The sequence below is a fragment of the Protopterus annectens genome, chromosome 7.part0, assembly GCF_019279795.1.
Source record: "Protopterus annectens isolate FY-2018-M chromosome 7.part0, PAN1.0, whole genome shotgun sequence".
Taxonomy (NCBI): domain Eukaryota; kingdom Metazoa; phylum Chordata; order Ceratodontiformes; family Protopteridae; genus Protopterus; species Protopterus annectens.
The window spans coordinates 477,624,876-477,640,272 of record NC_056739.1 but is presented as its reverse complement, the minus strand read 5'-3'; positions in this window follow the sequence as shown (position 1 = coordinate 477,640,272).

Here is a 15,397-nt window from a genome sequence, read left to right as displayed (position 1 = left end):
GTCTTCATTTATGGGCTCCATTATGGACCCCTCCATAGCTTTGCAGACAAGGCTTGTCAAGCTTATAGGGCAGGGATGTACAGAGTCTGTAGGAGCACCGCCTTGGTGGAGTGGGATCACAGTTGCCGTATGCCATCCATCGGGTACGTAGCCTGTAGTAAGGCTAAGATTAAACAGCAGCCTTATGTGCGGGTTGAGGCCCTCATTGAGGCTGTGTAGCACACAGCCGGGGACACCATCTGGTCCCATTGATGCTGTGTTCACTGCTTTACAGATATCAGCTCTCACCTGGGCATTTGAGATGTTTGGGAGGCTAGACTCTGGTGGGATAGATACGTCCCCTCTTGGGGGGGGGTAGATGTATGCACGGAACCTGTCTGCCATTTTGTTGGCAATGTCTGTGGGTTCAGTGATCATTGTACCAGTCTGGACTAATTCTGAGCATAACTGTGGGCTTCCACCCATGTTCCTACCATAGCTAAGGAAGGCCTTATGGTTGTCTTATGTGTCCTTTGCAAGTCCAGTCCCACAGGCGGCCTTGGATGATTGTATGAGTGATCGTATGTTACCGCCAGTATTAATCAGTGATGCCTTCCCTGGTAGTGATATTGCTCTGTCATGTAGTAGCTTTCACCTCTTGTTGTACGGTTTGTTAATGGCTGGGGTCCACCAGACCATGTGCCTGCCTTTGGTGGACAAGGTCCTGATGTTATCAGGGATCGCTTGATCCAGACATTCCTGGGGGTGCTCATAGAAGGCATTTGTAAGGGTTTCAGCAGCGTGGCCTGTGTTTACCACTGGCATGGAGGCCTTGTAGGGTACCACACCAGTCGTATGATGTGTGGGGTTCGCTGTGGAGAGGTCTTCACTGTGGTCTCCCTTGCCGGTGTTAGGTGCAGGATGCGGATCTCCAGTGAGATCACTATATGGTCTGACCTCACCGTTGAGGGATGTACATCCTGTGTGGAGCATGTCATCCCCATGTGTGATGATCAGGACTAGTATAGTTCCTCCCCTTGTGGGTATGGTGCATGGTTGTTCCACAGCATTTGGGTGTATGAACACCTGGAACCTTTGGTGTAGGGTGTTGTGTCCTGGGTAATGTTCCCGGTCTATGTATGGGTGGCTGATGTCACCCAATATGATGGTGTTGTGAGAGCATTCATACTCCCCAGTGTCTTCAGGAAGGCTGTGTGGGTATCCTGGGTTTGGGAGGGTGGTCTGTAGCATGCAACAAACTGTAGGGCAGTCCTACCCATGGTTAATTGCACCTGGATGGTCCCCGCTGCTACGTGCATTTCTGCCAACCTGGAGGTGTGGGTATCCGTCATGGGAATGGAGACTCCCCCTCCTTCTGTGTTCGGTCCGGGTTATGGTCCTGAACGCGTGATATGAGGTATGACCTGATAGTGCTGGGGTGCTCTCAGGAGCCCTGAACAATGTTTCAGTCACAGCACTGACATCGATGTCCTCCATACTGCGGAGGGCATTTGAGGGTGTGCAGCTTGGGCGTACAGTACTGGCACTGAGCAGTATTCCCCTTTCTTTTTTCCAGGTTTGTAGTCTAGGGTGGTAGGTTTATCATTTCAGCCTTGCCTGCAGTGGGCACTGTGGGGGTGGCAGGAGCCTTTGCCAAACCCTTGAAGACCAGGGGCGACAGGTGCGAGCCATCCCTTGTGAAGGGGCGTGGCGTGTCAAGCATGTCATCCCAGGCAAGAGGAAATTGGATCCCCTCAGACTGACACCGGTAACCAGGCAAATTATCAAGGGTGATCATTCAGAGCCAGTATTGTGGCATCATACTTGATGAGGGTGGGATACTGCCCAGGGTCAGGGACATGCTGGCCTGGGCTACACAATCTGAGAGCCCCTCTATGTCTCCTTACATGTATCCCAGGGTGGTATGTCTCCGGTCGTTGACACCAGCATGGACAATGACCGCGTCATACATGTACATGCTGCAGAGTGACCTGAGTGCGTGTGTTATGTGGCGGATTCCAGCGCCCGACAGGCAGCCTACTGTGATCATTCCCTTGTTCGGTCTGGTGGGTGGGACGTCGGTGTGTCTGACTATGGCGTCACCTATTACAAGTGTGTCTGGCATTGTGTGTGGCCTTTAGGGCTGTGACTGTTTAGCACACTGACGTTGACAACTATGTGTTGCATGTCCTATGTCTTGTGGAGGCAGTTGCTTGGGTGTCTGCTTTGGAGGCCTCGTTATGTTTGTTACATGTTTTAACAGTGCCTCCGGGTATGTCTTAGTGTGTTCATGTGTTCGTTTAGCATTTGTGATAGTTCCATGTGACACTGGGTTTGTGGTGTGCATGGTGTCCTTCCCCTCCCGTTTGGTCTTGCCGGTCATGGTTTGAGAGAGCTCAGCCCCCTGTCTGGCTATATAGTTGCATCTCTCACATGTATTATGTTTAGTGGGGGAGGTGCAGCTTGTCCGTGTCCATGAGGCACCTGTAACATTGCCTCAGGACGCCCACATTCACCATCTGAACAGGAGAGGTCGCTAGCAATTGACCCTTCGACATGCCAGAGAATGTGAATGCATTTGCTGTGTAACTGGGTCAGAAGGCACCTATAGGGAAGTGGGTACTCAAGGGGATTCTAGGCTAGTGTAGTACTCCATCTAGTATACATGTACCTTACCTATGTAGGAATACTATGGGAGCAGGTGCTGAGCTTTTGTGATAGAGAACAGACAGTTGAGATTGCAAGTAGAGAAGTTCGACATGTAAACCTGCGGAGCCAGATATAGTGTAACGTTGTTTACACGGTACATGACGCACATGTCCACACATATACTGCACCTGATGCCTGTGGTCGGTGCCACAGGCTACGGTGGACAGAGACATCACATACATGGCATGACACAGTACAGGTATGGTGACATTCTGCAGGTGTCATACACAGCGTGCTGGCAACTGACCGCAGGTGTCACCTGTCAGCTGTGGTGCACGCTGTGCAGCAGTCGGATGCTGTACCGGTACAGGAATATGTCCGCAATCGCGGGGTGTACACCACTATGGCACACACCCCATTGTGTGCAGATGGGGACACCTGCCTGTGTGGTCAGCACCCTCACAATACAATGCACCCACACGCCATGTCACAGGGGGCGGTCTTGCACAGGTGGCCAGTATGGCTCACAAGTATGGCATTGACAGGGTTGTACAATGCAGCACCAGTACGGGATGGTCACCCTGTGTGGTTATTGTCCAGTCACAACACTATATCTGCATACACCCTCACAACAGGCAGCAGACATACACACATGTTGACACACTGACATGGTGGTGACCACACATGTCTACATGGAGGGACGACGTGGTGCATGTACTGCACCATCCACATCCATGCACCCCACACTGAGGTATGTACAGATCTCTACCATGGTGTACAGTGATGTGTGGCACGTGGCACATAGTCCCCCCGATCTGTGGCATACATGGGCACACATTCCTGCACACATGTCGGTGCTAGGAATGCCACACCCGCTATATGGGATATGTGCAGGCGTGCAGCGGTATGTAGTGCATCATGCGTACCACCACTGTATCCGGCAGCTGTGCCGATATATGCACTTGGGAGGTGGTAGGGGTTACAGTGGCCATGTGACATATGGTCGATGACACCTGACTGATGGGTATGCATTATGGCAGCGCTGTCATGTAACGGCGACATAGCAGACTGTATGCACATGGCAGGGTAGGATGGTGTGTGACACACCTGTGACCACCACCTGCACACATGCATGTGGACAGGTGTTTAAACACATGGTGTACACACATACCGCCATGCGTGCTGTTACTATGCCACCATATGACGGCCCCCATGATGGGTATGCATGTGGTAGGGGGTTGCAACTGTGTTATGGACATCGGACACCGCTCATGCATGGCTGCACCGTGCACAGTACACGTGTCACATGTATCCCCTGTTGCCATGTGTGTATGCATTGCTACATTGTGACATGTGTGTCGACATACATGGAACATGGACTGTGGTATGGTATCACAGCTGTCACAGGCAAACTGTACAAGGGTATGTGTCCCAGTCAACACCGCTACACCCTGTAGGGGGTGCATACCACAGACATGTGTCCACCTTCCATTCATGTGTGTATTACCGCGTACGCCAGTGTTATGCATGTGGTACATCACAGGCTTCATATGTGTCCTGTGTGCAGTCCATGCACACAGCCAGGCAATCACATATATGACATATCCGGACTTTGTTTCACTGTGGTACAGCTGCAGTCATGTGTCATATCTGTGTCAGGCCCGTGGTATGTGTGGAGCATGCCTGTCCATGTATACCGATATGGGTGTACTACATCACACCTGTGGGATCATTGATAGTACATGTGTACTCTGCATGACGGGCGTACACCACCATATAGACCTGTGGACATATGTCACATGCTGTTGCTGGACCGTGAGGCATACTGCTGCACTGATGACATGGTGCTGGCATGGCAGCTACAGTGTTCACTGCAGTGTGTACATGTTCAGCCTGCACCCGTGATGCCTGTGATGTCATCTGTGTGTGTACGTGTAACTGCATGTGTGTCCACCCTGTGCATGTGTACGGGTTTACCTGTCCGTGACTTGCGGTGTGTGCACTCCGTCTGCATGCCGGATGGCGCGTAGCACATACTAAGTGTGTGAGCATGCCCGGGTTGCTGTTGTGTGGGTGGACACACACGACGGTCCACGATCTGCCCTTCCATGATTCCACCCCATGTGTATGCATGTCTGCACTCTGCAGATTCTAAGTGTGTGAGCATGCCCAGTAAGCAGCTGTGTAGATGGACACACAGTACAGTGCACACCGCGCCCGTCTGCGTTGATACCCCGTGTGCATGTATGTTTCCCCTTCGCAACCGCCACGTCTGTGAGCATGCCCGGGTTGCTGTTGTGTGGGTGGACACACACGACGGTCCACGATCTGCCCTTCCATGATTCCACCCCATGTGTATGCATGTCTGCACTCTGCAGATTCTAAGTGTGTGAGCATGCCCAGTAAGCAGCTGTGTAGATGGACACACAGTACAGTGCACACCGCCCGTCTGCGTTGATACCCCGTGTGCATGTATGTTTCCCCTTCGCAACCGCCACGTCTGTGAGCATGCCCGGGTTGCTGTTGTGTGGGTGGACACACACGATGGTCCACGATCTGCCCTTCCATGATTCCACCCCATGTGTATGCATGTCTGCACTCTGCAGATTCTAAGTGTGTGAGCATGCCCAGTAAGCAGCTGTGTAGATGGACACACAGTACAGTGCACACCGTGCCCGTCTGCGTTGATACCCCGTGTGCATGTATGTTTCCCCTTCGCAACCGCCACGTCTGTGAGCATGCCCGGGTTGCTGTTGTGTGGGTGGACACACACGACGGTCCACGATCTGCCCTTCCATGATTCCACCCCATGTGTATGCATGTCTGCACTCTGCAGATTCTAAGTGTGTGAGCATGCCCAGTAAGCAGCTGTGTAGATGGACACACAGTACAGTGCACACCGCGCCCGTCTGCGTTGATACCCCGTGTGCATGTATGTTTCCCCTTCGCAACCGCCACGTCTGTGAGCATGCCCGGGTTGCTGTTGTGTGGGTGGACACACACGACGGTCCACGATCTGCCCTTCCATGATTCCACCCCATGTGTATGCATGTCTGCACTCTGCAGATTCTAAGTGTGTGAGCATGCCCAGTAAGCAGCTGTGTAGATGGACACACAGTACAGTGCACACAGCGCCCGTCTGCGTTGATACCCCGTGTGCATGTATGTTTCCCCTTCGCGACCGCTAGGTGTGAGGGCATGCCCAGTACGCCATTCTGGGGTACACAGTACAGTCGGCACCGATGTCTGCTACTAGGCATGTAGCCATGGCCAATGACATCCTGCATAGCCATGGTGACCGTCCAGGTGAGCCATATGTGGTTGGTATGCCACAATGGCTGCCTACATCATGCACGCCGGTTGCCCTCTCATAGGGTATACTGTCTGTGGTGCATCCCGTATCCATGTCGTGATGTTGTGCTCCGTAGTTAGTTGGTATTCCCGAGTGCAGCACTACCGAGTTACTGTACGCCCACCTTGGGATGGTAACATGCTGTGTGACTGCGCACTCTGTCATCATTCCCTATCGGCTGCCTTGCCTGTGCAGATGATATCACCCACCTAGGGGTATGCCTCCTGACAGTGCTGTGCTCAGTAATCTCGGTAGCGCATTCTGTAAATGCATCATGCTGTAGTGTGTTCATGTAGGTAGTAGGTGTGTGTGTGTGTGTGTGTGTGTGTGTGTGTGTGTGTGTGTGTGTTTCCAGCTGCCCTTGGTGAGAGTAGTTCCTTTAGTCGCTTCGCAACACATACCTTGGCTATTGGCATCTATTCCTTTACGGATGATGTCACCCGCTAGAAGTATGCCTCTGACAGCACTGTGCTCAGTAATCTCGGTAGCGCGTTCTGTAAATGCATCATGCTGTAGTGTGTTCATGTAGGTAGGCGTAGGTTCAACTCCCGGCCCTTCCCCGTGTGTGTGTGTGTGTGTGTGTGTGTGTGTGTGTGTGTGTGTTTCCAGCTGCCCTTGGTGAGAGTAGTTCCTTTAGTCGCTTCGCAACACATACCTTGGCTATTGGCATCTATTCCTTTACGGATGATGTCACCCGCTAGAAGTATGCCTCTGACAGCGCTGTGCTCAGTAATCTCGGTAGCGCGTTCTGTAAATGCATCATGCTGTAGTGTGTTCATGTAGGTAGGCGTAGGTTCAACTCCCGGCCCTTCCCTGTGTGTGTGTGTGTGTGTTTCCAGCTGCCCTTGGTGAGAGTAGTTCCTTTAGTCGCTTCGCAACACATACCTTGGCTATTGGCATCTATTCCTTTACGGATGATGTCACCCGCTAGAAGTATGCCTCTGACAGCACTGTGCTCAGTAATCTCGGTAGCGCGTTCTGTAAATGCATCATGCTGTAGTGTGTTCATGTAGGTAGGCATAGGTTCAACTCCTGGCCCTTCCCCGTGTGTGTGTGTGTTTGTGTGCGTGTGTTTCCAGCTGCCCTTGGTGAGAGTAGCTCCTTTAGTCGCTTCGCAACACATACCTTGGCTATTGGCATCTATTCCTTTACGGATGATGTCACCCGCTAGAAGTATGCCTCTGACAGCACTGTGCTCAGTAATCTCGGTAGCGTTCTGTAAATGCATCATGCTGTAGTGTGTTCATGTAGGTAGGCGTAGGTTCAACTCCCGGCCCTTCCCCGTGTGTGTGTGAGGTGTGTGTGTGTTTCCAGCTGCCCTTGGTGAGAGTAGTTCCTTTAGTCGCTTCGCAACACATACCTTGGCTATTGGCATCTATTCCTTTACGGATGATGTCACCCGCTAGAAGTATGCCTCTGACAGCACTGTGCTCAGTAATCTCGGTAGCGTGTTCTGTAAATGCATCATGCTGTAGTGTGTTCATGTAGGTAGGCGTAGGTTCAACTCCCGGCCCTTCCCGTGTGTGTGTGTGTGTGTGTGTTTCCAGCTGCCCTTGGTGAGAGTAGTTCCTTTAGTCGCTTCGCAACACATACCTTGGCTATTGGCATCTATTCCTTTACGGATGATGTCACCCGCTAGAAGTATGCCTCTGACAGCGCTGTGCTCAGTAATCTCGGTAGCGCGTTCTGTAAATGCATCATGCTGTAGTGTGTTCATGTAGGTAGGCATAGGTTCAACTCCCGGCCCTTCCCCGTGTGTGTGTGTGTGTGTGTGTGTTTACAGCTGCCCCTATAGAGAGTAGTTATTTTAGACGCTTCGCAACACATACCTTGGCTATCGGCATCTATTCCTTTACGGATGTTGTCACCCACCTAGACGTGTGCCTCTGACGGTGCTGTGTTCAGTGGTCCACGTAGCGCGTTCCATACCTGTGTCATACTGTTGTGCGGTTGGGTAGGTCGGGGTAAGGTCAATCCCCATGCCTGCCAGCTGTGTATGTGTGTCTATGCTCCCAGCCGCATGTGTTCATAGGTTATGGCTTTAGAGTTTCCGCAGAACACTTATACCCTGCCGACATCTCTGTGTTTGTGGATGGTGAGACGCAGCTCGTGGACTGCCTGTGTGCCTGCTGTGGTTGGCGACCTCCGTAGCGTGTTCTCCACGTGCGCCCTGCTGTGGTGTGGTGTGGTGGGGTGGTGCTGTGTACGTTACACTCCCGGCCTTGCCACATGTGTCCGTCTGTATCTCTCTCGATGTATATATACATACTTATGTTATGCCCATAGCGCTGCTCTTGCATGGACAGCTGTCTGTTCCATGTATCGCATATTTGCACGGCTGACACATAGAACTGTGGTACGATGCATATCCACTCATTGTCCATGCAACGTCCATATTCCGGCACGCCCTAGAGACATCTGCTGGATATCGTGGCAGACAGCTATCCTTGCTGTACTGACACTGTACCCGTACACGCCATACACCTTGTGTATAATTGCCTGTTTATGGTGTGTGTATGTCTATCTGAGCTGTGTGCATGGTCGTGTGTATGTCCCGCTATAGCCGTCTGTGCAGGTGTCGCCACTATGGGTAATCCTTGTAGACCGCTGTGTCATGTGCACTTCAGCACATACCTGCAGACCGTACTACCCCTCCTACGGCAGCGGCCTTAGATCAACCGCTGCCCTAGGCGATGGGCTCCATAGCACCCACCACCACAACACATGGTGCCCCCATTCTGGTGTACCTACATGACATAACTACTAGAAAGGTGGCCCTGCTAGTGCGGCGCCCTAGGCAGCCGCCGGGTTGGCGTATGCCTACGGCCAGCTATGAGCACATCACAAGGCATACTTTTACATTCAGTGTTTTACGAAGGCTAGATTTTAATCCCAGAGGGGGGGACCTTATCAACTATACTTTAGAATGCGGATTGAGATGGATTATTAGGTGGAGAGTTGACCACGCACCAGGGCTGAATGATGATGCACAGATTAAGCCTCTTTTGGGAAGCAGGTGGCTTAAACCCAAATAACAGGAATGTAGTTTAGGTACAGCTATACATTTTACACCTATTAGTCCACTCTTTCAGTTGTTTACCACTGTTTTACATTGATATACTATACATATTTTCTATATATATTGTTAGATTTATAATTGATGAGAATTAGGCATAGTACAATATCATATAATACATGTTTTAATAGGATGTTTTTAAAGATGTTAATATATGTGTGTGTATTTAACATTGCGTCTGCGCTTTATATGCTGTGGTTACTTGTTCATTGTTTGATGAGAAATTGACCAATGTAAGTGTAAGGAGGGATATTTAAAGCCTGGATGCTTTTATGTTATGTGTAAGTCTGACGGAGCCTACGGGTGAAAGCGCTTACTTGTATATAAAGGAACCTTTTTATACCATTTGGGCACTGTCCTGGACAATTTCTACGTTGACTGTTTCATCTACCTATGTGTTTTTTGGATTGTGCGCCATATGGTGCCAGCGGTTATTTTGTGTTGATTAGGTGTATTCCATGGTCAATTGACATTAATCATATTGATTCATTAAAGGATCTTCTTTATAAGTGGGAACGCCATAGTTTAACCATCCTATGACCTTCCTAGTTGAAGTTGCTAGTGAGCCATTAGTATGTGTTCCACAGGTCGCCCATTTGTTCCGCATTATGGAAGCGAGTGATCCCCATTTTGGTGATGGCAGATTGAGAGCTGTGTACGCTGGTATTCGCACGACGGTCTGACTTTGTATGGGGAATGTCTAATGTAGTCCCTATCTGTATTTCCTGTGCTATGCCTTACTGCAGCTGTGTAATTCCACCAGGTTTCCAGTTATGGGTGCCATCTTGGTCGTACGCTTGTCCATCCATGGGAATTGCCTACTGGACACTGATATAGGGCTGTACACATTTCACACCTGCTTTCAGCATTATCCGGTGGATGCTTTGCATCATTAGTGGGGAGTAAGGCATGTGCTATACCCACATCCCTCCCACGGGGCGGGCCAATGGATTATCTGCCAAACAACACCGAGCCCCATTTCTGCATACCCAGGATCCCATGGCTGCAACCCTCGATGGTACACATTACACATCCTTCATGTGTGCGGGACTGGGATGTGGACGCACTTCTATGGACTCGACAATCTGGGGATTTCTGTTCATATGTCCTGCATTTCATGGACACTTGTCATCAACCGTAAACACGCTGGTGGTGCATATGTCTAGCTGTGCCGTAGTCACGGCTGTCATTTCTTCTGGGTCGATCGCAGCTGGTTGATATTGCAAAAGGATAAATTTTTGGAGTCCTACAATGGACACCAGTGTGCATATGTAAAGTGTAGAACTTGTTGGACTGTCACCATCTGGCCAGTGGTTTTGACTGATGCTGTATGTTCCCCAATCGCGGATGTCTGTTTGACTACCCATATTATGTGTTACTTGGCCTATCTATATCCATGTGCCAGTAAGCGGAAATACAGCAAACCTTGAGTCCTGGTCTTCTTCGTAAAAGACATTTATTGAACATAAACCAGACCAAAACAGACGATGACAAAAACGATACACTCCACAGTCAAAAGATACTGAGCGCTTTCACCCACTAACATGGGGCATCGTCAGAGTACGAATTACATTAGATAGTCGTCCCTTATATACTTCCTTCAGAGTCAGTTTAAACACAATGAATCAATAAACTTGCTCATAGTTAAGTGGACAGTGCTCCAAGTCATAATGATAAAGTGACATATACAAACAGTGTTGCATACATTACTTAATGGAAACATTAATACAACAACAATGTGTTAATATAAATAAAATATTGGTGAATACAATCGGTATATTGATACATAGTTGATAATTGTTGTGAGTAAACCTTAGAATGTAGTGTGTTGATACTGATATTGTATATTAATGTGTATAATTGTTGCATTAAGTTTCCAAGTCATGGAATAAATAAGTACAATTAAATGCATATTTTGTATAAATATGAATGTAAATAAGAGTCACAATGTTAAACATAAATATGACTGTATTATAACTATATCAATATGATATGGAATAAACTGTACTTGTTTACATCTTGTTTTCAAGTGACAAATCTATGTCCATGCGTCATATATACGGCCCGTCGGACTGCTGTGTGTAGATATCTACATGTGAACCCCTCGTTTCATACCTTGCTTTGTTACTGTCTGTGGATTACCTGTGTACACACATCTATTACCATGCCATACCTTTCCACTGTACAGGTTCTGGCATGGTGTACGGCTGGTTGGCCCTTAATCTTGCTGTGTGTTACATTGACCTGTGTCTATCTGGCAATTCGCTGGCGTGTCATGTGAGACCTTCTTGCTTCTATAGGGACCTGATCCCGTAATTGTGACGTGCTTCCACTGGCCATATATTTCTCTGTCGTCTGGGATCTGTGTGTAACCAGTCCTTTCAGGACACTTTCTATTGTTGTTCTTTTTTGGTTACATATATGAGTACTTTGGTATGTTGTGCTATTATTGTGTGTGGAGCATTTCTCCACGGGCCTCTGCTGACACTGGACATATATCCAGCTAGCCTAGCCCGGTCAACATGTGTGAGCCAACTGAACACAATTCGTACGGGGGCACCTTCTGACAAGTGGGTCGGGTTACAGATGCATAACCGTCGTCAATCCATACTACTAACACACACGTTATTCTATCCACATTCTATGTTTGTCTTATCACATAGCATGTGTTTCTCACTATTTCTAACGGTACTTTACATGGCATTGCCCGATTCCATACTTTCAGAGGCTGACAGGTTTGAGACATGTATAATTGACGTAGGGGACACAGGCTTAACTTTCCCTGCTGTGAGCGGATCACACACGCGCACTTGCATTTCCTAATTGTGGGTTACGTGCAGGCGCACATGCATATCCGTATTCTGTTTACATATGTTTACTGGGTCTGTGTGGTTACGTGGTCTGTGTTAGTTGTGACTGTCCCGGTAACATATCTCTGATCCGGTTGATGGACGTGTGCGGAACGCACTTTCACCTTTACACATGTGACAGTCTTTGCGGCATGGACGCATTACGTACACGTTCACATTTATATGTTCTATAGTCGTAATTCAAACGGGACTGCATTCACGTTTGCTGGTTACTGTGACCACTACACGTTAGCTGTTCTGTCTCATTTATATGCATACCCATGGTACTTAGCTAAATTTACATATCCCCCCCCCCGCACTCACGTACGTCACAGGCATCCATTCTCCTGCTGGGAAAGGTGCGGTACTACATGTTAAACATTCCTTATTCCCTCCCGCTCATGGCCCAGGATGCATATGTCGTGACCGCAGGGATATTCAGATCACAGGGGCTTATATCCCCTACACATACAGGCCTTCGATTGTCAGGGTGTTCCTGTGGTGCTTTGGGTTTGGACTTGTCCGCCTAGTGTACGGAACTGCCCTGACCGTGTACGAATGTCAGACGAGTCACATGGGCACGGTTTGTCCGTGTCTATGATACCATATCCCCCCCCCATTATTCCTAACCGTGTGCGCTGATTGGCCGGCGTGCCCGTTGTAGATCTTGTTATAGTGATTGCACACGGTCTGGTCGACCAGACCTATTTCCATTACTAAACCTCTGTATTTATAACCTGTCTCGCTATATTACATGGGTTTAACATTGCGTGACGGCTTTCACTGAGCCACGGACATGTCCGTTGCTTAGTTTGGGGCTGTCCCGCTCTGCTACACACATTTAACATGGCGGAACAGGTTGAACAGCTCAGCAACGGTGACATCGGGCTCTCCGTCGCTGTTTAGTATTGCATCGCTATGTTGACTTTGTTTCACATAGCGTGACAGTGTCAACATTGGTAACGGACATCTCGCGCAGTACGTCCGCACCGCCGCGGGTGCCGTATGTCTGCGTTTGGGTGGCGGACAGGCATTATGCTGTGCCATTATGTCTGGGAATATATGGTTTCTTTCCATAGATGATATGGCATACTAGCAATGACCCGCGTCTGGGTGTGGGTACTGCTGTATTTACCCACGGCAAGAGCGGCCGTAGGTCAAGTGGTGCCCTAGGCAAAAGGACTCCATGGTGCCCCCACCACATCACCCGCTACCCCCATCCTGGTCTACCTACACCAAATAAATACTGGGAAAGTGACCCTAGTAGAGCGGCGCCCTAGGCGGCTGCCTAGTTGGCCTATGCCTACGGCTATGTGTGTGGTCCCTCGGGCATCGGCCTCGGGAACGCACCACGTCTGCCGTGGGTATATCTAGCATTACACACATCTGGGCGTGGTTTATTGCTATAATGTTCCATGTGTACAGACACGTGTGTTTGGACAACCTACGATAGCTTCTGCTATTGGCATACAATGCTGTGGGTGGTGCCGGTTACCATACATATGCCTTTCTCAGAAGCCGACTTCACACTTCTAAACACTAGTGTGGTCTCCTTTAAGGCCCCTGAGCCAGTGGTAAACATTACTCACACCGCTGAATCACTTACATATGCCTTCTACCAGCACCTACAGGACTGCATGGATCAGGCAATCCCATACAAAACTGAGACTCTTTGTACCAGAGCCAAGTGTCCGGTCTGGTGGACCCCAGCCATACACAAGCTGTACAATGAAAGGAGGAAGCTACTACAGGATAGAGCAGAATCCTTGTAAAGTAAGACACCCTTGCTCATTATATGTGAAGAACTACAAGCTCTCATGAAATCATCCAGGGCAAATTCGACAGCTAAATCACCAAGGACTCGAAAGACAATCATAAGGCCTTCTTTAGCTATGTTAGATACCTGGGAGGACACTCCCAGATATGCTCAGACTGGGTTCAGAATGATGTGAAGATTACTGAACCTACACACATTGCCAACATACTGGCTGACAGGTTCGGTGCAAACTTCTCCCCCCCCTCACCCCCACATGGAGAGATATCTAGACCAGAGGATTGTAGCCCCCAGAACATCTGTAACACACAGGTGGGAAATGCTCTCTCCAAGGCAGTGAACACAGCATCCATGGGACCAGATGGTGTCCCAGCTGTGTACTCCATGAACTCAATGAGGAATTAAACCCACAGTTAGGACAGCTGTTTAATCTTAGCCTCACCTCGGGATGCATTACCCATGTAGTGGCGCAAGGCGACTGTAGTCCCACTTCACAGGGGCGGTGCCTCCACTGACCCTGGTAATTACCATCCCATTAGCTTGACAAGCCTTATCTGCAAAGCCATGGAGAAGGATCATAATGGAACTCATAGATAAAGACATAGGGGACTTGCATACTTTGGATCCAACCCAGTTTGGCTTGGTCAAAGGCAGATCATGCCTTTTAAACTTGGTTGACTTTTTAGGAACAGTCACCAAGGCCATTGATGAGGGTAGAGCAGTCCATACAGCCTACCTCGACCTGGCAAAGGCCTTCGACACAATACCCCCCTCAGGTATCATTGATGACATAATCAGCTTGTATGTAAACCCATACATCGCAGGTTGGGTTGCAAACTGGCTGAGTGACGGAACCCACATGGTCAGAGTTGCTGGCGCCATGTCGGACTCACAGCCGGTCACAGGTGGGGTCCCACAGGGCTCAGTCCTGGGTCCACTCTTTTTCGGCATCTACATTTCCAATGTACAAGCAAACACAGGGGGGTTATGGCTGACAATGTTTGCAGATGACTGCGGACTGGGTGCCATAGTCGGAAACACATCTGACACGGATATCCTTCAGAAGGGCCTCACAGATATGGATAACTGGTGCCACAGACATGGCCTACAGCTAAATGCCAGGAAATGCATGGTCATACCCTTCGGGAAGAACAAGGTTACCCCTAGCTACCATATAGGTGGCAATCCACTGAGCACAGAGGATGTTAACAGGGATCTGGGTACCCCAGTTGTCAGTAACCGTTCGTTCAACACACACATTGCTAAAGTAGTTAGGTAGACCTTCTACATTGCCCACCTGCTCATGTAGGGATTCACATCTAGATCAGGGGAGGTCATCGTCCCCCTGTACTCATCACTCATTAGACCTATGATTGAGTACAATGCCCCATTCGGAATGTATCTGACCCGACACCTGCAGCAGCTGGTAAGGCCCCAACAGTTCATTGCCAAACAGATGCAGGGTCTCAGGGATATGTGTTATGCTGCCCGACTGAAAGGACTCCGGCTCTATTCAGTCGCATACCACTTGCTCAGAGGTGACCTGTGCCTGACATACAAGGCCATGTCGAACCCAGATTTGATGACTATGCTTCACCTAAAGAATCTAGATCCCTCAGAACCACAAGGGCAGGTGACTTAAACCTTTACACGGTCATTAATAGAACGTGCTGGAAGGACAGATTCATCACCCAGACACTCACTATGCTGTGGAACTA